At 46.4% G+C, this 25,186-nt stretch overlaps 1 long non-coding RNA gene across 1 annotated transcript; it reads right to left on the bottom strand.

The window, feature by feature from the left end:
* Positions 1-23,317: 23,317 nt before the first annotated feature.
* On the bottom strand, positions 23,318-24,300 carry LOC136551523 (uncharacterized). The gene is made up of 2 exons (XR_010782597.1): positions 24,085-24,300; positions 23,318-23,826 (listed from the first exon to the last, which is right to left on the bottom strand). It is a non-coding gene; the product is annotated as an uncharacterized lncRNA (long non-coding RNA).
* Positions 24,301-25,186: the final 886 nt, after the last annotated feature.

The following is a 25,186-nucleotide window of genomic DNA, read 5'->3' on the forward strand; positions in this document are numbered from 1 at the left end:
TGCAGTTAGAATATGCTAAGGAGTAGGTACACCACTTGCTTATATATGCAGTGGTTAGCATCTTCTTGTATCCAAGTCATTTTTGCAATTCAATACAATCCAAACGGCTTGTTGGCCAAGCTGCCCTCTGACAGCCAACATTAAATACATGAGGACAAGTCCACTTTGCTACAGAATTTTTTAGCATAGATTGCTAATATTGACTGGATGACAGCTTTCCAATATTATATAAGCTAAAGCCTGATCTCTGAACATATGTGCCGTGATCTCAGCTAGGTATGGCATTGTGCTCGAGTTTCAACATGACTATGCGCCTATTGCACTGATCAGCTAGCTAGCATATTTTTATCATAATCACCGGGCAAACATCTGCCCAGTCTATACTAACTCATGTACTACTCTTCTTAAGTCACAAGCAGTCAAAGTGCTCTGAAGCTGCAGCTCTCGGAAACCAACCTATGCAGAACCTATTTTGAGCACAGTGCCCGTGCTAAGTACTGAAAATCTGCTGTTGGCTTGCACTTGATGGCTTGCACTTTAGTTTGCAGTTGCGTGCAAACACTAGGTGCATGTTTAGTTCCTAAAATTTTACAAAATTTTTCAAGATTCTCCGTCACATCGAATCTTTGGACGCATGCATGAAGCATTAAATATAAATAAAAAATAAAACTAATTACACAGTTTAGACGAAATTCACGAGACGAATCTTTTAAGCCTAATTAGACTATGAATGGATACTAATTGTTAAATAACAACGAAAGTGTTAGAGTATCCATTTCCTAAAAAATTTCGCCAACTAAACAAGGCCTAGGACGCCAAGGATCCTGCAATTACCTTCTTGCTTTTCATCTCTGAATCACAACTTCTCTGCTGTCATCTAACAACATGCATGTAAATTTCTAGATACTGGGAACTAAACTGCCTCTCTTTCTCCTGAGCTAAATGGCTGGCACGCTGCTGCCACTCTGAGCCTCTATGCTACTGCCAGTGACAGATCGTGGTGATTGCTGCTTCAAGTCTGAAGTCTACACCACATACTGCATGCTTTGACCGGGCACAATTCATAGCCAAGGCAATCATGGCGGCGAAGCTCCACACAGGAGTAGCACGATGCAAGCCTCCTCCTCTAATTCCCACTACTGATGGCTCCTGCCTGTTGGACTACTAAGCCCACGCGACCGAAATCATGAGGACTGATTTCCTGGCGCCCTTGCACTTGTAACGACCAAAACTTTTGGTTTGCTGCATACATCTTGTCACTTCTTGTCCTTGTGAACTGGTACATCTTCTCAATCAAAATCTTGCCAGGGCCTTTTCTCTAAGGCCGCCAGCTGCTATTGGAGGGCGGTCTTGTCACAATCTCGTGACTACAATGGCCTTGCAACGCAAGGACGATGTTTTGCCGCATGCTGAGGCCTTGATGTTGTGGCTACCCATCTCCTTGTGATGAACACATCTCTAGTCTTGTGACGATATGTGAGGGTACGACCCTGGATACCCACGGCAGATCACATGGACTGTGCCCCTAGGGGCGGCCCAGCCTACAAGACGAAGCCTTGCGGAGTACGACTCTGCTCGGCACCTCCCGCAAGACATCAGGAAGATATCCTTAAGATGCTACGAGATCTGTTAGGATATGTATGATCCCAAGATTCCTGTAATCAGTTATTACTTTTCGGTTATCTTTTAAATCTAACCGACTTTTAACCCTGCTCCTCGGACTATATAAGGCGGGCAGGAACCCCCTTCAAACTCATGCAATATCATATGATAGCTAATATAAACCAACAGACCACAGGAGTAGGATATTACGTCATACTGATGGCTGTCTAACTCATGTGTCTCTGTTGCCTTTTTGTTCTTGATCTCACGCTTCTCTGTCGATCAATCTACCTTCGTGGGATACCCCTCGGAGAACTGCCGACGATATTCTGTCGACGGTTGGCGCGCCAGGTAGGGGACTGCGTGCTGTTTTCTTGTCGAACAAGATGGTTTTTTTCCACAGGCTCTTCGTCCCTCCCACAGCCTTACCAGATTTTCACGGTCGAACCGATCTCGTGGATCATCAATGCTGACAGAGTCAGAGAGCTCCTCGAGCCAATGCAGATCGATTCTGCGTCGATCACCCCCACACCTGCGACTGCAGATCCGATCTCGGAACCACCTCCGAGGTCGCCTTCATCAACAACTCACCGCCCGCTTCCTCGCTACCAGAGGAGGCAGATCAACAACGACGATCTGATCGCATCAATCGATCAGGTTGGTCAGAAGCTCGCCGATTGCCTCTCCATTGCCGGATCGACTCTGGACACTCTGGTCTAGTGCTGACCACCCTCCGATCCAGATCTGCAGGAGGCTGCTCAAAAAACTCCAGAAGTTCCGGCTCTGTCCTTCGGGCTCACCAATGTCGCCGCCATCTTCCAAGACGCCCTAAGGGGCAAATTCGCCGACCTGGTGGAAGACGTCCATCCTCTCGCCAACCAGCCTCCGCGGCCGTCAACATGCTCCACGTCGGACGACACTCCAAAGCATCCCTCTAGACCATCCCGGAGGAGAATTTAGACTCTGAGTCTGAGGGCTCTACGGAGACCCTCGCCGAAACCTTCATTGAGCAACTTCCTCTCCCTCCGTTCTGTGGCAGCGCAATCTTCAATGTCAGCGTCGACAGCCCCCCTCGGAGCGGTGAAATTGAGGAGGAACGCGCCGCTCGCGAGAACCAGAATGTCAACCGCGCACAACGCCGAGCAAACGAGATTACGCTTGCGATGGCCGAGCAACAGCTTGACTCGCAAGGAAGGCCACTCCAGTGCAACCTTGGCGACGCGTTTCTCCATGTTGACGGCCACGACGTCTACAAGACTCCAAGCGCCAACCTGGCCGTGGTCGCCAATGAGCTCACCCTGGCTCCCACAGACACCGGAGGTCGCCAAGGTCGTCGCAATGCTTAAAGTGGCGCATTGCCAGGTCAATGAGATCCATTAGGATCAGAGACCTTCTTACTCCACAACCTCGATTCACCGATCAGTCGCCACAAGATCCGACCGTCGCCCAAGTTGCTTCATCGACCAGCGCCGCGACGATAGGCAACCCCTCCAGGGCGGAGCTAGTGGCAACCGTATTGAACATCACCGCCAACTCGACCAGGAGATCGACAAGGACGTCCGAGTGCACCTCAACAATCTTTGAGATGCACGATGACGTATTGACGAACGCTGCTTCGGTTGCCAAGAAGATGAAGTATCAACCAGAAGCCGTCTGAGCTCCTCCATAGCTACATTCGACGCTTTTCTGAGATGAGGAATTCTATTCCCAATATCACGAAAGCTGAAGGTCATCACCGTCTTCATCCGAGGACTCCACCACCGCGAGCTTCGCTCTAAGTTTAACCGCAAGCCACCTACCGGGATTGGCGAGATGATCAATGACTGCTAACCAGTACGCCAACACCAAGGAAGCAGAGGTGCGCTTCAACGAGGATGTGGGCACTCATCGCCCAACACGCCGTTACGACGACCGCCCCGACGACCGACACCACAACGACCAGTTGCTACGACGACCGTAGTTACCATCATGACAGCGGCCGTGATCGACCTGAAGGACCCAAGTCTAGCCAAAATCACCGCCGCCGGCCAGACCACATCGTCACCACCATCAATGAACCTTGGGCCAAGCATAACTACAATGAGCAATACAAGCAGATCCTCGACGGCCATGCCCTCTCCACAAGAACGCCAAACACAAGATGAAGAACTGCCTTGGTTTCGCTAAGGAGTTCCAGGACAAAAAGCTAGACGACGATGCCAACGACAGAGCCGGAGGCCGCTGACGACTAGGAGGGCAATAACAATGCCTTCCAAGACCACGACAAGGTGGTCGCCACCATCTTCGGGGGCCTCACCTCCACCGAGAGCAGAAGAGAACGCAAGCTCGCCACATGGTGGGTGCTCGTCGTCACTATGGAAGACACCACCGCCAACCCTAGCTATCGCCCAATGGTCTAAGGTCCCCATCACCTTCAATAGGGCCAACCAGTTGGCGAACATCCCCTACATAGGGTGTTTCCCCCTCGTCCTCGATGCAACCATCCAGAAGGTGCTTTTCATAAAAGTGCTCGTCGATGGTGGGAGCACTCTAAATCTCCTTTTCGCCAGAGCCCTAAAGGAGCTGGGCCTCGGGTTATCAGATCTCACACCCTCCGACTCCTTCTTTTGTGGTGTGGTACCTGGTAGGGCCTCCAAACTGCTTGGAGAGACCACCCTACCAGTATAGTTTGGCATGGCAAGCAACTACCGCATCGAGCACATTAACTTATATGTCGCCGATTTCAACACCGCCTACCATGCCATACTTGGCCAGCCAGCTTTGGCCAAGTTCATGGCTATACCGCACTACACTGTATCTGGTGCTAAAGATGCCTTCGCCTGCGGGAGTACTGGCCCTATGTGCCAACCTCTATATCGCCTACGCCTACAAGACAGAGAGTCTCACCCTCGCCAAAGCTACCAGGCCTCTCCATCTAGATGGCTAGCATGGTCACCAAAGCCAAGACAAGTGCCCGCCAGCGACATGGAGATCCCTAGAGTTGGAGCCTCCTCACGCCTCCGCCAAGTCCAAGGAAATCAAGGAGGTCGGCCTCGTCCTCGACGACCCCTCCAAGACCATGAAGATTAGGGCTCACCTTGACCCCAAATAGGAAAGCGCACTCATCTCCTTCCTACGTGCCAACGCCGACGTGTTTGCTTGGAAACCTACAGACATGCCGGAGGTACCACGGGAGAAGATCGAGCACTCCTTGAATGTCTCGCCGACCACCAAACCGATCAAGCAGAAACTCCACTGATTCGCACCAGACAAGAAGGAGGCTATTAGGGTAGAAATAAAACAGCTCTTAGCTACCGGATTCATAAAAGAAGTGTATCATCCTAAGTGGATAGCAAACCCTGTTCTTGTTCTAAAAAAGAATAAAGAATGGAGAATGTGCATTGATTACACTGATCTTAACAAACACTGCCCTAAAGACCCCTTCGGCCTGCCTCGGATAGACGAGGTTGTAGACTCCACCGCCGATGGCGAACTGCTCTCCTTCCTTGACTATTAATCCAGCTATCACCAGATCTCCCTCAAGGAAGAAGACTAGATCAAGATGTTGTTCATCACACCCTTCGGTGCGTACTGCTACACCACCATGTCCTTTGGACTCAAGAACGCTGGGGCGACTTATCAAAGGGCTATCCAGATGTGCCTCGATCAACAAATCGACCGCAACGTCGAAGCTTACATCAATGATGTGGTCGTCAAGTCCAAGACCACCGATGATCTTATTGTCGACCTCAAAGAAACAGTCCACCAAGCTTAAAAGGTACTGATGGAAGCTGAACCCTTCAAAGTGCATCTTTAGAGTTCCATCAGGTATACTCTTGGGCTACATTGTTAGCGCACTGAGGCATTGAGCCCAATCCTGACAAGGTCTCCGCCATCACCAACATGAAATAGCCAACATGTGTCAAGGATATACAAAAGCTTACAGGCTGCATGGCTGCTTTAAGCCGCTTCATATCGCGCCTCAGCGAAAAAGGGCTACCATTCTTTAAACTCCTCAAGGCCTCTGAGCGCTTTTCCTAGTCGAAGGAGGTAGACACAGCCTTCGAGCAGCTCAAGTTGTTCTTAACAAAGCCTCTGATCATGACGGCGCCACAGCTAGACTGAAACTCTCCTAATTTACATCGACGCTACTTCTCATGTCGTTAGCATAGCCATTGTGGTTGAACACAAGGAGGCTGGGCATGCCTATAAGGTGCAACGTCCGATATATTTCATCAGTGAGGTTTTTAACGAGCTCAAGACTTGTTATCCTTAGGTCCAGAAGCTGCTATACGTAGTCCTGATTACTTTGCGCAAGCTCTGTCACTACTTCGAGTATTACAAGATCGCCGTGGTCACTGAGTTCCCTCTGGGGGACATCCTACGCAACAAGGAGGCCAATGGCCATATCATCAAGTGGGTTGTCGAGCTCGGCACTTACTCCATGGAATTTAGAAGCAGGCCTACCATCAAGTCTCAGGCCCTCGCTGACTTCGTCGCTGAATGGACCGAGATCCAAGAGCCCATTGCCGTCACCTGCCCCGAGCACTAGGTGATGTACTTTGATGGCGCCCTTAACATCAATGATGTTGATGCGGGCATTCTGTTCATTACGCCAACCAAAGATAAGCTCTGATACGTTCTCTGAATACACTTTCCGCCCTCTAACAACACCGCCGAATATGAAGCATGTCTCCACGGACTCCTTATAGCCGTTGAGCTCAGCGTTAAACGTGTCATGGTATATGGGGACTCCGCGCTGGTCATCAACCAGCTCAATAAAGACTGGTCTTGCTCCAGTGAGAAGATGGATGCATATTGCGCCGAAATCAGGAAGCTTGAAGGAAAATTCTACGGTATCGAGTACCACCACGTGCTGTGTGATCAAAATCAGCTCGCCGACCACTTATCCAAGTTAGGCTCTTCTCATGCCGTGATTCTGCCTGGGGTCTTTGTTTAAGATCTTCTGGCGCCATCCATTAAGGAAGATAAGAAAATTCAGGAAGTTCCCCCCGCCGAGCAGCTAGTACTTACGATACCTTCACCGGCCGCTGATTGGAGGGAACAGTTCATCAAGTACCTCTCCAGCACCGAAGTACCCACCGATAAGACTAAAACCGAACGCCTAATTCATCAAAGCAAGCATTACATGCTGGTGGATGGCAACTTTATGAGGAAAAGTGCCAAGGAAGGGTTACTGCAAAAATGCATCACCCAAGAAGACGGAGTGAAGCTACTTCTCGAAATTCACTCTAGTTCCTACGACAACCACGTGGCCTCGAGAACACTGGTCGGCAAAGCTTTTCGAGCTAGTTTTTACTGGCCCACGACCATCTCCAATGCAGAAGACCTTGTCCGACATTGTGAAGGATGTCAATTTTTCGCCAAGCAAATACACGTGCTGGCACAAGAGCTATAGACCATCCTAGCTTCCTAGCCCTACGCATGCTGGGGACTGGATATGATTGGGCCTTTCAAGCTAGTGCTAGCTGATTTCTAGTATGTGTATGTCGCCATCGACAAGTTCTCCAAGTGGATCGAGTATAAACCGCTCATCTCGGCTACTGCAAAGAAAGCAGTCGAGCTCTTTGAAGGTATCATCCACAGATTCGGTCTCCCGAACAACATCATCACTAATCTTGAAACTACGTTTACTGGCCATCACTTTTGGGACTTCTACGAAGACCGGTGCATCTCCGTCAAATACGTCTCCGTTGCCCTTCCTAGAGCCAACGGCCAGGTCGAATGAGCGAATGACATGATCCTTGTTGCCCTCAAAAAGAGGCTATATTAGAAAGAAGAAAACATTCGGGCAGATGGCTCAAGGAGCTACTAGCTGTGGTCTGGGGACTGCACACTCTAGCTAGTCGCAGCACTGGTGTGTCTCCATATTTCTTGGTCTATGGATCAGAAGCCATACTACCAGCGGAAATTGCCTTTCGAGCACCTAGGGTGGAAAATTATGATGAAGAGCAAGCCACCGCTGTTCGGACAGAGGACGTCGATAGGGCCGAGGAAGAATGCCTAATCACTTGCGTCCGCACAGCCAAGTATCTAGAAGGCTTGCAGAGGTACTACAACCGCAACATGAAAGGTCATTCATTTGCTATTGGCGACCTCGTTCTCCGTAGGAAACAAAAAACCGAAGGGATGCACAAACTCTCCTCCCCAGGAGAAGGGCCTTATGTCATCAAAGAGGTTACCCGACCAGGGTCTTCTCACCTACGTGACTTAGATGGATTCAATGTTCCCAACTCATGGCACATCGAGCACCTCATACGTTTCTATCCTTGAAACACCACAGATATGTACTCTCCACTTTATGATGAATAAAGTTTTGGTCTCCATAATTTGTCTCCACTTTTTTCCATTAGGGTTTAATCTCCACTTACGGTCACCGAGCTCTACGCTACTCCATGACAAACTCCAATACGAAATCGCCATAACTACGCCGGCCACGTTTCTCCAAATCTCCAACATTTTCACCGAACACATTTTCTCCAAAATCACCGAACACGTTTTCTCCAAATCGCCAAACACGTTTTCTCCAAAATCGTCGAACATGTTTTCTCCAAATCGCCAAACATGTTTTCTCCAAATCGCCAACGTATTTCGCCACGTGTTTCTCCAAATCGCTGAAGATTTTTTTTCTAAATCTCCAAGTTATTTCACCAACCGCCGAGCAGCACACGTTTAGCTCTGCGCTCTATGGAGAAGACACAGTCTCCAATCTCTCCCTACATGTGCCACGGGCTCCGCGCTCTATGTTATGGGTGGTCGGCTATAGTTCCTTGGTCACGCCTGTTCCTCCTACACATACATGGGCTCTGCGCTTGATGTTATGGGCTATGGGCTAGCCAAGGCCATAGGGCTTAGTAACGAACTAACTGCTCGGATGCTACTTATACTACGTATAATTGCATTAGGGCTATTACTACAATGATTTTTCACCACAAATATAGTCAAGCTGCATAAACATGCACTTTATAACATTTATACAAATACATAAATGATTTCTGCACTCTCGCGCGTTCTAACTACCCCCTAAAGATGTTACAGACAATACCCTCCAAGCAGATCACTGTGCTCCGCCATCATCACTGTCTCGCCGAATAGGTCTATATCACCGGCCAACTTCTTTGCTACGTCCTCCACCTCATCCTCCAGCTGCTGGGTCTCTGCCTCGCTTAGCCCTTCGATGAACCCACCCCCTATCGCCTGAAGGCCGATGGCTAGGTAGTGGGACCGAACCACCACAAGGGTGTGAGTAGCGGCGGTCACAATGGCATTGCGGTTGAGCTCTTAAAGTTCTCCCATGCAGCCTTGCACCTCTGGATGATGGTGTCCGAACACTGTGGCCTACCATCGGGCTGAGGAGCTGTCTCTAGGTCGACGCAGTCGAGCACCGGTTTAACTCCGGTGACTATGGCGTTGAACTTGTCCCTTTGGGTCCTGGCCTCCTACACTAGCACATCAAACTGTGCCTTGACTTTATGATGGTAGCCTATAAGCGTTACAAGGTTCCATCAAACAAGAAAACCACTTCAGCAATAACTCCGACCAGGAAGTATTCACCTTTTAGCTTCTCGGCTAGTTTGTCTACTCGCTCTGACTCCTTCACCTTCTCCTCTCAGAGTTGTTCAAGGGCCTTGCATAGTTGGCCGAGCTCCGCGTCTTGCTCTACGAGCACAATAGTCATCACCAAAGGTATAGCTATTCAGCAATACAAAGCACATTCGCCGATACGACATACCTTTCTTCTGCTCAAAAACTTTCCATGGCTGCTCCAACTGCTCAGAAACACCTATCAGTTGCTCAGAGATAGTGGTCAGCTGCTCGAACTTGCACCGCACCTGCTCGATAGCAGCCGCTAGCTGCTCGGACAGGACCCTGAAAGGTCCTAATGGCTAGAGGAGGGTGAATAGCCTAATAAAAATTTCTACAACAACACTTCACAAAATGGTTAGACAATTATGAGGCGAAGCAAGTGTTGCGCTAGCCTACTCAAAATGCAAGCCACCTACCACAATTCTAGTTTAGATAGTGTCTATTCACACAATAGCTATGACACTACCCTATGTTAGTGTGCTCTCAAAGGCTAACTAAAGAGCCACACCAAGCAAGCAAGCAAGCTCTCACAACTAGCTACACTAAAGAGCTTGTCAACTAGTTTGCGGTAAAATAAAGAGAGTGATCAAGAAGGTTATACCGCCGTGTAGATGAAGAAATCAATCAATGACAAGGATGAATAACAATGAAGACCAATCACCTTAGAATCAATGATGAACACAATGATTTTTACCGAGGTCCACTTGCTTGCCGGCAAGCTAGTCCTCGTTGTGGTGATTCACTCACTTGGAGGTTCACGCGCTAATTAGCTTCACACGCCAAACCCTCAATAGGGTGCCACACAACCAACACAAGATGAGGATCACACAAGCCATGACCAATTCACTAGAGTGCCTTTTGGCTCTCCATTGGGGAAAGCTCAAGAACCCCTCACAATCACCACGATCAGAGCCGGAGACAATCACCACCCTCTACTCAACGATCCTTGTTGCTCCAAGCCATCTAGGTGGCAGGCAACCACCAAGAGTAACAAGCGAAACCTACAGCGAAACACGAACAACAAGTGCCTCTAGATGCAAACACTTAAGCAATGCACTTGGATTCTCTCCCAATCTCACAAAGATGATGAATCAATGATGGAGATGAGTGGGAGGGCTTTGGATAAGCTCACAAGGTTGCTATGTCAATGCAAATGGCCAGGAGAGTGAGCTTGAACCGGTCATGGGGCTTAAATAGAAGCCCCCACGAAATAGAGCCATTGTACCCCTTCACTAGGTACAACGCGGGGTGACCGGACGCTCTGATCCGATCGACCGGACGCTGGCCCTCAGCGTCCGGTCACGTGATTCACGCCACGTGTCCCCTGTTTCAAATACTGTTCGTTAGATTTCAACGGTCATCAGTTGACTAGATGTGTTAGTTAGAAAGTGACCAGATGCTGGACCTCAGCGTCCGGTGGTTTCCAGTAAGGTTCCAAACATGAATTTTCACGACCGGACGCGTCCGGTCATGCCCGACCAGACTTACTCAGCGTCCGATCACTTATCATCTCCTCTGTGCGCCTCACATCAGTGTACGTCAAGCACTGACCGAATGCACCCTACCAGCGTCCGGTCGTAGAGCAACCTAGCGTCTGGTCATTTTGACCAACGCCAGCGTCTTCGCTGTTAGACCTGACCGGACGTGCTGGTCCAACCGTGGTCAGTGTCCGATCACTCCTAGTGACCTTCGTCTTTTCTGTCTAGGGCGCCGGTGGAGTTTCTTACCCTTGGTCCCAAACTTCACCACCCTTGATCAAATGTGCCAACCACCAAGTGTATCACCTTGTGCACATGTGTTAGCATATTTTCACAAACATTTTCAAGGGTGTTAGCACTCCACTAGATCCTAAATGCATATGCAATGAGTTAGAGCATCTAGTGGCACTTTGATAACCGCATTCTGATATGAGTTTCACCCCTCTTAATAGTATGACTATCAATCCTAAATGTGATCACACTCTCTAAGTGTCTTGATCACCAAAACAAAATAGCTCCTATGGTTTATACCTTTGCCTTGAGCTTCTTGTTTTTCTCTTTCTTCTTTCCAAGTCCAAGCACTTGATCATCATCATGGTATCATCATCATCATGCTATGATCTTCATTTGCTTCATCACTTGGAGTGTGCTACCTATCTCATGATCACTTGATAAACTAGGTTAGCACTTTGGGTTTCATCAATTTACCAAAACCAAACTAGAGCTTTCAATCTCCCCCTTTTTGGTAATTAATGACAACCCTTTCACAAAGATATGAATTGAAATTCAATTGAATCCATGTTGCTTGCCCAAGCATATTTACCATGTGTAAAAGGATATGGACAAGTTTCATGAACCCTAAATGGTAGCAATTGCTCCCCCTATATATGTGCTAAGAGTTTGGATTGTAGCTTGCACATATGCTTAGATAGGAAATATAGGAGTCAATGTCTACCACATGATGCTATGGTATAAAAGATGGACCTTTGAAGCATGATACCAATCAGAGTGCACCAATATACCATCCTTAGAACCATGGTTAGCTCAATACCACTTAGAAATATTTGGAAATGGAATCACTAGATATCCTATGCATGCTAGTTTTCATTTCATCATTCAAACCAACAACTAGCATACACCACACAAGCATAGATATTGAATTTTAAAACTTGTGCCATGCAAGCAAACATATGAAATGCACATTCAAATGCACCATACAAGTTTATGAGCTTGCTCCCCCTACTTGTGTGCTCAAAATTTTAGTTGATCCCTTTCCTTTGTCATATCTCTCCCTTTATGATATTTCTCCCCCTTTTTCACTATCTTTACTACTATCTTTGTTTCTCTCCCCCTTTGTCATCAATGACCACAAAGGTTCAAAATATAGATAGTATTACTTGTAGGGTCGAGATTATCAATGTCAATCAATGGGATGAGGATCAAAGTTCTGAATTTGGTTCAAACTAGAATATATGCCAAAGATATTTAACTCGGTTTGATCCAAGGACAAGCTTCTTCACACCTCCAAATGAGGGTTATCTTGTACCATGTTGAGTTAAACACTTAGAGCTCATTTTCTAGATTAAACACTAGGTTTGCAAGCCCACAAACATGGCATATGCTATCACTAGATCAAGTCAAACATAGAAGCAATAATGATACCATATAAACATTAAATTCATTTGATTTTCATGAATGAGCCTAATAAAATGGAGAGATGAACTAGATGCACTAAACATGTCCTTAGCAAGGATGTATGCCATGCCAATCATCTTTTACCTTGGATTGCTCGAAGGAGAGGCATGTCATATGAGTGGGGGTGTATCAACACATATTTGAGAAATCCAATATGTTCAACTCATTCCTTAGCTTGCAAAACCTTTTCTCATCCAATGGCTTGGTGAATATATCGGCAAGTTGATCTTCGGTGCCTACACTCTCAATGCAAATGTCCCCTTTTTGTTGGTGATCTCTTATGAAATGGTGGCAGACATCAATGTGCTTTGTTCTTGCATGTTGAACCGGATTGTTGGTCAACTTGATTGCACTCTCATTGTCACATAGCAATGGCACTTTCTTGAACTTCATCCAAAGTACTTGTGCACAACAACTACCGACGGATATGTATTCGGCTTCGGCGGTTGATAATGCAACACTATTTTGCTTCTTTGATGACCATGAAACAAGTGATCTTCCCAACAATTGACATGTGCCCGAGGTGCTCTTCCTTTCAACCTTGCATCTCGCATAATCCAAGTCAGAGTAACCAACTAGTTCAAACTTTGCTCCTTTGGGATACCACAAACCAACATTTGGTGTATGCTTCAAGTACCTCAATATTCTCTTTGTAGCCTTCAAATGACTTTCTCTTAGTGAGGCTTGAAATATTGCACACATGCATACACTAAACATGACATCCTGCCTTGATGCGGTCACATAGAGTAGGCTTCCAATCATAGACCGATACAATTTTTGATCCACCATATTGCCACTTGCATCACTATCCAAGTTGCCATTTGTTCCCATTGGTGTGCTAATGACTTTGCTATCACTCATGCCAAACTTCTTGATCATGTCCTTGATATACTTGCTTTGACTCACAAATGTACCATTCTTTAATTGCTTGATTTGAAGACCAAGGAAGTAACTCAATTCTCCAATCATGGACATCTCAAACTCATTAGCCATCATCTTTCCAAACTCATCACAAAATTCTTGATTTGTTGATCCAAATATGATGTCATCAATATAGATTTGCAATACAAATAGATCTTTTCCAATCTTCTTGATGAAAAGAGTGGTGTCAACTTTGCCCATTGTGAACCCTTTAGAGAGTAGGAAATCCCTCAATCTATCATACCATGCTCTAGGTGCTTGCTTCAAGCCATACAATGCCTTCTTCAACTTGTACACATGCTTGGGCTTCTTATCATCTTCAAAACTAGGAGGTTGCTCAACATATACTTCTTCATTGATGTAGCCATTGAGAAATGCACTCTTAACATCCATTTGATGGAGCTTTATATTGTGGGAACAAGCATAGGCTAGTAAGATTCTAATTGCCTTCCAATCTAGCAACCGGGGCATATGTTTCTCCAAAGTCAAGACCTTCAACTTGTGTATAGCCTTGTGCTACCAATCTTGCTTTGTTCCTTACAACTATCCCATCTTGATCTTGCTTGTTTCTAAAGACCCATTTGGTTCCAATCACATTGTGTCCCTTAGGTCTTTCTATCAACTCCTATACTTGATTTCTTGTGAAGTTATTCAATTCTTCATGCATAGCATTCACCCAATCAACATCCTTCAATGCTTCATCTATCTTCTTTGGTTCAATGGATGATACAAATGAGAAGTGCTCACAAAATGATACCAATCTTGAATTTGTTTGTACACCTCTAGAAATATCACCAATGATAGTGTTCAATGGATAATCTCTTGCAACATTGGTTGGTTAGAGGATTGGAACTTGATTGCTTGCACTTCCTTGATCATTGGGTTGAGATGATGTACTAGCCACTTGATCTTGTTCATTGTCATGAGATCCACTTGCACTAACTTGATTTATATCATCTTGCACATTTGAGTTAGAGAGCACTTGCACTTGATCATCTTCATCATCATTCACTTGCCTAGGCATCAATTCACCAACATCCATGTTCTTCATGGCATTTGAAAGTTGAATGCCTCTAACATCTTCTAAGTTCTTATTCTCTACTTGTGAACCCTTGGTTTCATCAAATTCAACATCATGAACTTCCTCAAGAGTACCACTATCCAAATTCCATACTCTATATGCTTTGCTTGTAGTGGAATAACCAAGTAGGAATCCTTCATCACATTTCTTGTCAAACTTGCCCAATCTAGTGCCTTTCTTCAAGATATAGCATTTGCAACCAAATACCCAAAATATGCAATGTTGGGATTTCTATCATTCAAGAGCTCATATGGTGTCTTCTCTTTCAATGGGTGACAATAGAGGCGGTTGCTACAATAGCAAGCCATGTTGATAGCTTCGGCCCAAAAGGATTGACTCACATTGTACTCACTAAGCATAGACCTTGCCATATCAATGAGTGTTCTATTCTTCCTCTCAACAAGGCCATTTGATTGTGGAGTGTACTTGGCCGAGAATTGATGTCTAATTCTAAATTCATCACATAACTCATCAATTCTAGTGTTCTTGAACTCACTACCATTGTCACTTCTAACTCTCTTGATGGTTGTTTCAAACTCATTATGAATGCCCTTGACAAATGATTTGAATGTTGCAAACACATCACTTTTGTCCACTAGAAAGAATACCCATGTGTATCTAGTGTAATCATCCACTATCACAAAGCCATATTTATTTCCACCAATGCTAGTGTATTGTGTTGGCCCAAATAAGTCCATGTGCAATAACTCAAATGCTTTACTAGTGCTCATCATGCTTTTCTTAGGATGGGTGTTTCCAACTTGTTTGCCGACTTGACAAGAGCTACAAAGTTTATCCTTCTAAAACACATCTTTCAAGCCTTTAACTAAGTCATGCTTCACCAATCTATTCAATTGTTTCATTCCAACATGACCAAGCCTTCTATGCCATAACCAACCCATGCTAGACTTAGTGAACAAGCATATGGACAATCTAGCTTCACTAGCATTGAAATCAACCAAGTATAGATTCTCATATCTAAAGCCTTTGAAGATCAAATTAGAGCCATCTACACTTATGATTTCTACATCATCTACCCCAAATATGCATTTGAATCCAAGATCACACAATTGAGCCACGGATAGCAAATTGAAATTCAAGCTCTCTACTAGCAACACATTGGATATACTCATGTCATTTGATATTGTAATCTTACCAAGCCCCTTAACCTTGCCTTTGCCATTGTCACCAAATGTGATACTATCATAACCATCATTGTCATTGGTGTTGATTGAGTTGAACATTATTGCATCACTGATCATGTGTTGAGTGCACCCACTATCTAGAACCCAATGCCTTCCTCCGGCTTTGTAATTTACCTACAAAAGAAGATCAATTCTTTTTAGGTACCCAAACTTGCTTGGGTCCTTGAAGGTTAGTCACTAGGTTCTTTGATACCCTAAATGGCTTTCTTCTTTGAGCCCATCCATGGTTTACCAATGAACTTAGCCTTCACACCATTTGTACCCTTAGTAAGCATATAGCATGAATCAAGCTTAATGGAGGATACATTAGCATTTTTGCTCTTGTTTTTGCATTCTTGCTCTTTGTGACCCACTTGCTTGCAACTAGTGCAAAACCGACCATTGTTCTTAACAAAACTAGTCTTGTGAGGAGCAAAGGCCGCCTTGCCTTTCTTAGGGGGTATAGCCTAATCCCTCTTTGTAGAGAGAAGCTCTTTGGCTACCCAAGCACATAAGCAAGCGGTCCTCACCACCATAAGCCTTAGCTAAGGTGTGAGTGAGCTTAGTGACCTCCTTCTTGAGGTTCTCATTCTCAACCACTAGTGAGGCATCACAAGTAAGACCATCACTACTAGATGAGGAGGAAGTGGAAGTACTACAAGAAGGATTAGTGAGAGCAACAATGATAGGCATAGATAGTGATTCATCAATTATATCACAAGTTACACCTACATTGTAAGTTTCAACATGCTTCTTTTTATTTTGCTCTTTAAGCGAAGAAGAATGAGCTTTTTCAAGCTTTTTGTGAGCGTTGCCAAGCTTCTCATGGGCTTCCTCTAGCTTCTCATGAGTTTCTTTGAGCTCATCAAGGGCTTGCTTAAGGGCCTTTACCTCCTTATTCAAGCTCTTGTATTCCTTCTCTTAATGTCAAAGTGTTCTTTAGCATCTTCTAGCATGTCAAATAATCCATCCTTAGTTGGTTCATCATTATCACTATCACTATCATTTTCATTTTCATGTTCATTATCATCATCATATTCTTCATCACTTCCATCATCACAACATTGTACCTTAGTGGCCTTAGCCATGAAGCATGATGAAGATTCAAAGAGAGAAGGCTTCTCATTTATAGCAATGCTTGCAAGAACCTTCTTCTTGGTGATTTTGTTGTCATCACTATCATCATCATCATCACTTGATGAAGCATCACTATCCCAAGTGACTACATATGAACTACCCTTCTTCTTCTTGAAGGCCATCTTATCCTTCTTCTCTTTCTTTTCCTTTTTGTCCTTCTTCTTATTCTTCTTGTTGTCATCATCATTGTCACTATTGTATGGGCATTGGGCGACAAGATGATCTTTGCTTCCACACTTGAAGCACCTTCTTGACTCTTCTTTGTTCTTGGATGAAGATTTCTTTCTTCTTGCATGGTAGCCCTTCTTCACCATGAACTTGCCAAATCTTTTGACAAAGAGAGCCATCTTCTCATCATCATCATCATCCCATGAATCATCCTCTTCACTTGATGTTTCTTGTTTAGCTTTACCCTTGGATGATGTGGCCTTGAATGCCACACTCTTCCTTTTGTCATCCTTCTTCTCATCTTTCTTCTCCCTCTTTTCTTCCTTCTCATCACCATCTCTATATGCATCGTCAGTCATGATATCTCCCAAGATTTGGTTTGGTTCATTGTGTTCAAACCGGTCCTCACTAGTAAGGTGACCAACATGCCAAATCTTGCGGGCAAACATCTCAAGAACTTATTGGAGAAGTCCTTATCCTCTATCTTCTCACCAAGTGCTTTGAGATCATTGACAATCACTTCCATCCGATGGAACATGTCCGGCACACTCTCATCTTCCTTCATCTTGAAGCTTGCAAACTTCTTTTTGAGAATATATGCCTTTGCACCCTTCATGGCTTGAGTGCCCTCAAATGATTCTTCCAATTTCTTCCAAGCTTCATGAGCCATCTCAATATTCTTGATTTGCTCAAATGTTCTCACATCAATTGCATCATGAATGGCACTTAGAGCAATGTCCATTATTTTGGAGAACCACTTCTTTGGGCACGGTGGGATTTTACGGATCCTCAATCTCAATTTTGGTTTCTACCACCTTCCACAATTTTCTATTGATTGACTTGATATGTGTAGTCATCTTTGACTTCTAATAAGAATAATTTGAGCCATCAAATTGGGGTGGCTTCTTGGTGTTGTTGATTTGAGCCATTTTAACACTGAAGGTTGTTAAGCCTCAAATAACAGTGACCTCGGCTCCGATACCACTTGAAAGGTCCTAATGGCTAGAGGGGGGGTGAATAGCCTAATAAAAATTTCTACAATAACACTTAATAAAATGGTTAGACAATTATGAGGCAAAGCAAGTGTTGCGCTAGCCTACTCAAAATGCAAGCCACCTACCACAATTCTAGTTTAGATAGTGTCTATTCACACAATAGCTATGACACTACCCTATGTTAGTGTGCTCTCAAAGGCTAACTAAAGAGCCACACCAAGCAAGCAAGCAAGCTCTCACAACTAGCTACACTAAAGAGCTTGTCAACTAGTTTACGATAAAATAAAGAGAGTAATCAAGAAGGTTATACCACCGTGTAGATGAAGAAATCAATCAATCACAAGGATGAATAACAATGAAGACCAATCACCTCGGAATCAATGATGAACACAATGATTTTTACCGAGGTTCACTTGCTTGCCGGCAAGCTAGTCCTCGTTGTGGTGATTCACTCACTTGGAGGTTCACGCGCTAATTAGCTTCACACGCCAAACCCTCAATAGGGTGCCACACAACCAACACAAGATGAGGATCACACAAGCCACGAGCAATCCACTAAAATACCTTTTGGCTCTCCGCCGGGGAAAGGTCAAGAACCCCTCACAATCACCACGATTAGAGCTAGAGACAATCACCACCCTCTGCTCAACGATCCTCGTTGCTCCAAGCTGTCTATGTGGCGGCAACCACCAAGAGTAACAAGCGAAACCTACAGTGAAACATGAACAACAAGTGCCTCTAGATGCAAACACTCAAGCAATGCACTTGGATTCTCTCCCAATCTCACAAAGATGATGAATCAATGATGGAGATGAGTGGGAGGGCTTTGGCTAAGCTCACAAGGTTGCTATGTCAATGCAAATGGCCAGGAGAGTGAGCTTGAACCGGTCATGGGGCTTAAATAGAAGCCCCCATGAAATAGAGCTGTTGTACCCCTTCACTAGGTATAGCATAGGGTGACTGGACGCTCCAGTCTGATCGACCGGACGCTGGCCCTCAGTGTCCGGTCACATGATTCACGCCACATGTCCCCTGCTTCAAATACTGTTCTTCAGATTTCAATGGTCATCAGTTGATCGGATGCATTAGTTAGAAAGTGACCGGACGCTGGACCTTAGCGTCCGGTCATTTCCAGTAAGGTTCAAAACACGAATTTTCACGACTGGACGCGTCCAGGTCATGCCCGACCGGACTCACTCAGCGTCCGATCACTTATCATCTCCTCTATGCACCTCACATCAGTGTACATCAGCACTAACCGGACGTACCGTGCCAGCGTCTGGTCATAGAGCGACCCAGCATCTAGGTCATTTTGACCGATGCCAGCGTCTTCGCTGTTACACCTGACCAGACGCGCTGGTCCAACCGTAGCCAGCGTTCGGTCACTCCCAGTGACCTCTGTCTTTTCTGTCTAGGGCGCCGGTGGAGTTTCTTACCCTTGCTCCCAAACTTCACCACCTTTGATCAAATGTGCCAACCACCAAGTGTATCACCTTGTGCACATGTGTTAGCATATTTTCACAAACATTTTCAAGGGTGTTAGCACTCCACTAGATCCTAAATGCATATGCAATGAGTTAGACCATCTAGTAGCACTTTGATAACCGCATTCTGATACGAGTTTCACCCCTCTTAATAGTATGGCTATCAATCCTAAATGTGAGCACACTCTCTAAGTGTCTTGATCACCAAAACAAAATAGCTCCTATGGTTTATACATTTGTCCTTGAGCTTCTTGTTTTTCTCTTTCTTCTTTCCAAGTCCAAACACTTGATCATCCTCATGGTATCATCATCATCATGCTATGATCTTTATTTGCTTCATCACTTGGAGTGTGCTACCTATCTCATGATCACTTGATAAACTAGGTTAGCACTTTGGGTTTCATCAATTTACCAAAATCAAACTAGAGCTTTCAGACCCCCTTTTGGTATTCTAGGTCCTGCATGTTGGACTCTGCAAGGTCTCACTCGCGTTAGGCCCTCTGGATGTTTATCTCCATGAGGTTCATCGCCGCTTTAAGTTTTTTGTTCTCCTTGGCGAGGGGCTCCATCCTCTTTATTAGTTGGTGTCGCTGCTCAGCAGTCCAGGTTATCCCCTACAAATGCACAATGATAATGACGAACTCCGATCTCCAATGTCGAAGACAAGCTCTCCAGATGCAGTACTATCCTTGATTTGTTTCATCACGCTAGCAACAGCGGACTTCAGTCTCCTCATCTCCCTGGTGGTGTCCTCCTCCTCGACAACCACCACCTCATCACCGTGCTTGCTAGAGGATTCGGATAGATTGGGGTTGAGGTTCAGCACGCTCGATCTCTTCCACCTCATCCTCCTTCGCCATAGCTGGATGCACCACCTAGGGGCTCAGTCGCCGGATAGCATGTCTGACCATGCCCTCCGACTGCCTCAAGTAGGGCTGCCTACTCCTCTGGCACCATAGGCCCCTCCGTTCCAAACAACGGCACGGCATTAGCGGCTCCAGCCTTTGCTCCCGAAGATCCGACGATTTCCGCCGTTGCCTCGAGCACCATCGCCAATCCATCAGCCAACCTCTCGCCGCCGCCAGGTCCACCAGTAGCTGTGGTTGACTCCTCCATAGGCCACTGAGCAACTGGGCACTCTGACATGGGGTCAACCGGCACCTTTTCTGCTCCGAGACTAGCCTTCGATTGCTCGACAGTCCAGACGGGCGAGGCCTGGATCCTCCACATGCTTTGCACTGCATCAGATCATCTCATCAGTTGCCAAAAAGCTAAGAAACGATAGTAAAGAAAGTCTAAGGCAAATATACTTATGGTTTGGTCTGTCAGTACAATTTCTAGGAATCAGCACTGCCCACTTGAGCCCCCAGGCGCAGCCGTGGGGTCGACTCCCGTGCTTTGGGGTGGAGGTGCCGCCTCCTCCACCGTCGGCCTCTGTCGCCTACTGCGCAGGAACTCTCCTCACCTGCTGCTTGAGAACTTCTTCACATCCCTTCGATTGTTCTTCTATGCGCCTATTGCGTGGAGGTGCTTAAGTGCTCAGTGGAGCAGCCACCGGAATTTCATCGTCATCCGACCACTCGAACACCGTAGCCCTTCATGTTTGAGTGGTCTGGTCGCCACCAAGCGAGATGCCGCCCGATTTGAGGGGAACGGCGGCCACCGTCTTTCTCTTCTTCTGGGTTGGCTCATCTATCGCTACCCTCTTCCCCTAGATTTTCTCCAACACCGAGGATGGATTCTCCGACGAGATGCTAATAGTTTGCTCCTCTGGCTACGGTGGTGGCCGAGCATCTACTCCCTTTGGCCATTCGCTCCTTGGCATGCCCGAGAAGTACACTGCCCTATCCTCTAAGTGGATCTTCACATAAGTGAATCAGTCCAATGCTCAGAAATGACAAAAGGTAACAAGCAGTAGGAACATACAATTGAGATATTTACCTGGGGAGGTAAATTCTTGTAGTTAAAGGGCTTTGTATACCCTGACATACTGAATGAGGCAAATGGAGTGAATAGCTCTGTAGCCCGCTCTTCCACAATGTCCCTCGACAGCATCTCCGGCCTCTCCCTGGTATCAGTCGGTCTCTCCCTTAAATTCAAAGGTGGGGTGGGCTCTCTCCTTATAGGGCTGAACGCGGCGCACTATAAAGCTCGCTACCACCAATCCGCCGTTGGTCTTCACACACTTTATTAAGTTAAGGAGCTCCCTCACTTGCTCCATGTCAGCTGCTACTTGGCATCTCCGACCAGCTCTTCTGGGTCTCCGGGGTATGGTCGGTGTCACAGCGGACGGCCAGGGTGGTTCTGCCTCATGTAGAACCACCTGGCGTTCCAGATCTTCAGTGATGTGTTCAGAGGCACAGTAAGGTACTCCCCCACCATTCCATCGCAGTAGCTGAAGGTACACTCCGCCAACCACCTTCGAACCACCACCGCCTCTCTTCTTCAGCCAGAACAGGTGACGAAAGAGGTTGAAGTGGGGAAGGATTCTGAGATATGCCTCACAGAAATGGATGAAGATAGAGATGTGTAAAATGGTATTTGGGTGGAGATTGCACAGACTAACCACCCAAAGCTCCAGCAAATCCCTCGGGAATGGATGAACAGGAAATTCCAACCCACGCCAGAAGTAATCCTCGAATACCACCACTTCATCGGTATGAGGTGTTGGGAAGAGCTCACCGAGGGCTGTACGCCATCCGATGGTAAGCACGGTCAGGAAGAACGCTAGCTTCCACCAATCTGTTGAGCTCCACTTCTCTCGTTCACGACTGGCACCCACTCTTTGTCATGCCGGGCTTCGGCGCTCGCTTTCTTGGGGCTCGTCTTCTTCGATTTGACAGATCTCTTCTTTGGCGCCATCTCTTAGATCTGATTAGGGTTTGGCGGCGGAAGCAAGTGTGGATGCGAATCTGGAAATGTGAGGGCTGTGGAGGAAGACAAAATGGCAAAGGTGGGAACGCAGGATGCAGCGGCGCAGTTATAAAGCACTTTCCCCACCCTTTCTCGAGGGTTTTTGGGGAACTGTTCCCGCGGTTTCCGCCACTCTGAATTCTCCGTAACTGAAGGTGGGCCGTTACCTGGGCCTTCATGCAACCTCGGCCCGTATCGCTGATTTATCTCTACAATTTGTTACGGCTCGCTGAATATTCGCCGTCCTCTCCGCCAACCGTTATGGCTCAGTAATTGCTACTATACAGCCGTTACTCCGGTGATTTCTCCGCGATTCCGTTTTCTATAAGTTGACTGCTATTTCTGACCCTGGCACCACGTGACCATGTCACCTACTGTCAGGCTCGGGGACTAAGTGGGCACACTTCACCATGCGGTGAATGTGTTTTTCGGGGCTACACCTGGGGACTGTCTGTCTGCTTGGCTGGTCTTCTATTATTCTTCTACTTTAAACCCTGGCATCATATGACTACGTCATCTATTGTCAGGCTTGGGGACTAAGTGGGCACACTTCACCTTACGGTGAATGTGTTTGCTTAAATCTAGAAGACTTCGCGCCTCTTGAAGTTGAAGAAGACTATCTCTTTTTCTCGTGGTCGGACTCTAAGTGGGCATACTTGGTCCACTGCGAAGAAATTTTCGATTCTAAACTTGAGCTCCTTACACCCTTATGGCAAGCCGTATTTGAGTTATGCTGCTCGGCAACTCATCATGGTGGTCGAACCATGAGTTTGACTGTTTGGCTTTGTTTGCACCTGCTCAGACAGGCTCAGGACGGCATTGCACAACAGGTACAAGGCGCTCAGGGACTAGCTGTGGGGGGTACGACCCCGGATACCCACGACAGACCACATGGGCTGCGCCCCTAGGGACGGCCCAGCCCACAAGACAAAGCCTTGCGGGGTACGACTCTGCTCGGCGCCTCCCGCAAGACATCAGAAGATATCCTTAAGATACTACGAGATCTGTTAGGATATGTATGATCCCAAGATTTTCTGTAATCAGTTATTACTTTCCGGTTATCTCTTAGATCTAACCGACTTGTAACCCTGCTCCCCGGACTATATAAGGTGGGCAGGGACCCCCTCCAAACGTAATATCATACGATAGCTAATACAAACCAACAGACCACAAGAGTAGGGTATTACGTCATACTGACGGTCTGAACCTGTCTAATTCGTGTGTTTCTGTTGTCTTCTTGTTCTTGTTCTCACGCTTCTCTGTCGATCAATCTACCTTCGTAGGATATCCCTCGGAGGACTGCCGATGATATTCTGTCGACACGACCGCATCGGCATCATGTCTTGTGACGACCGCATCAATCTTCAGTCTTGTGACGACCGATCTTGTGACAAGAAGTGATCTTGTGATGACCGCATCGGCTTCTAATCTTGTGACGAGCACGATCTTGTGAGGATTGCTTGACTTCACATCCATCACACGTCAGAGCGCTCGTTGTTGTTTCTTGCTGGACTCTCCAATGGCGCCGGTGCCGGCGAGATGTACCTAGCAAAAGAAATAAACACAGAGCTGCAGGAGCTTCTGTGGGTTCTCACCATCATGGTTTCCAATATCGACCCAAATTTCTTGATATTTTCGATATATCCTCTTGATCCATGGGTGTCGATAAGGAAATATCTATCTTTTTCGTATAAATTTTGTTTAAATTTATTTAAATTTACTTAAATTTAAATTAAATTTTATTTGAATTTGGTCCGATATTTCCGATATATCCTGTTTATCCTCTTTATCTGTGACGCCCGATAAATTTTAATTTCCGAAAATAAAAACCTCGCTCACCATTGCGTCCGGCGGCCATCACGGCAGTACGACGCGCCCTGACCTCCGGCGAGCAGGAGCAGCTGCAGTGCCCTCTCTCCTCTCTTCCTCTCTGTATATATGCGGCGGTCACAGCAGCCTGACGGCAACGTGGTGGATGAGTGCGTGAGCAGCAGCTATACGTGGATGGGAGTGCCGTGATAGTGTGGCAGCCTGATGACCGTGCCGGTGTCCAGGTCCCCCCCACCCCCCACCCCACCTTGAGAAGAGAACGAGCTCTCCTTTATATACACGCGCTGGCCGTGCAGCAAGTTGGGTGGTGACGAAGGAACTGGAAGCGGTCGCTGCTTCCTGCCGTGGGCTTTGTGGCCGAGACTTGCGGCTTCTGTGCGACCGTGCCCGATCGTGCAACGTGCGACGGTCGTTGTGAGGGAGCGCTGCTCAAGTGCTGATCCTGCATGTTCGATGAGAGCACTTGCATGCTGTTGCTGTCCATTTGAAGTTCAGAAACTTCATGTTGCTGGCGTGCTGCGTTGAATAGGCCAAACCGCAAGCTTAGTTACGTGCTAACCAGCCTTATCTTGACTCAATCGTGGGGCTGAATGAAACTAGTCCCACTACTCAATTGCATACACATGTAAGCACGTGTGATTAACGTGGCATTTTTGGAATAACGAGTCTCCGGCCCATGAGTAGATAAGAACCAACGCCAACTCTAGAAGCTTATCCTTCAGCCTCATGTACCATGGCTGCCATGCGGGCCTGGACAGAGAGCCAATGAAATGAGCTTGTCACACTTGCATCGTGCATGAGGATCCAACTACGTGCCATGTACCAAATTTACATCGTTTCATATTTTCTATATTTTTTTTAGCTGACACAAAACAAATATTGAAAAATATGACAAAATACCATCGAACAAACAGACTGGTTTAGGCTGTGACAATGGTAGAGTTATGGCCCCCCCTCCGGCATTTTGGAAGAAACACACAGAGGTAACCTTCATTTTGCCTGTTTAATGCTTCTTGTGCTGTTTGCCCTTCTGTTATGTCTGATTCAAAAATTTTAATTCCCAACAGGGAAACCAGAGTTGAAGAAACTTCAGAATGGTCCTCTAGAGCAC

This window comes from Miscanthus floridulus, chromosome 4, assembly GCF_019320115.1.
Source record: "Miscanthus floridulus cultivar M001 chromosome 4, ASM1932011v1, whole genome shotgun sequence".
In the NCBI taxonomy this organism is placed as follows: domain Eukaryota; kingdom Viridiplantae; phylum Streptophyta; class Magnoliopsida; order Poales; family Poaceae; genus Miscanthus; species Miscanthus floridulus.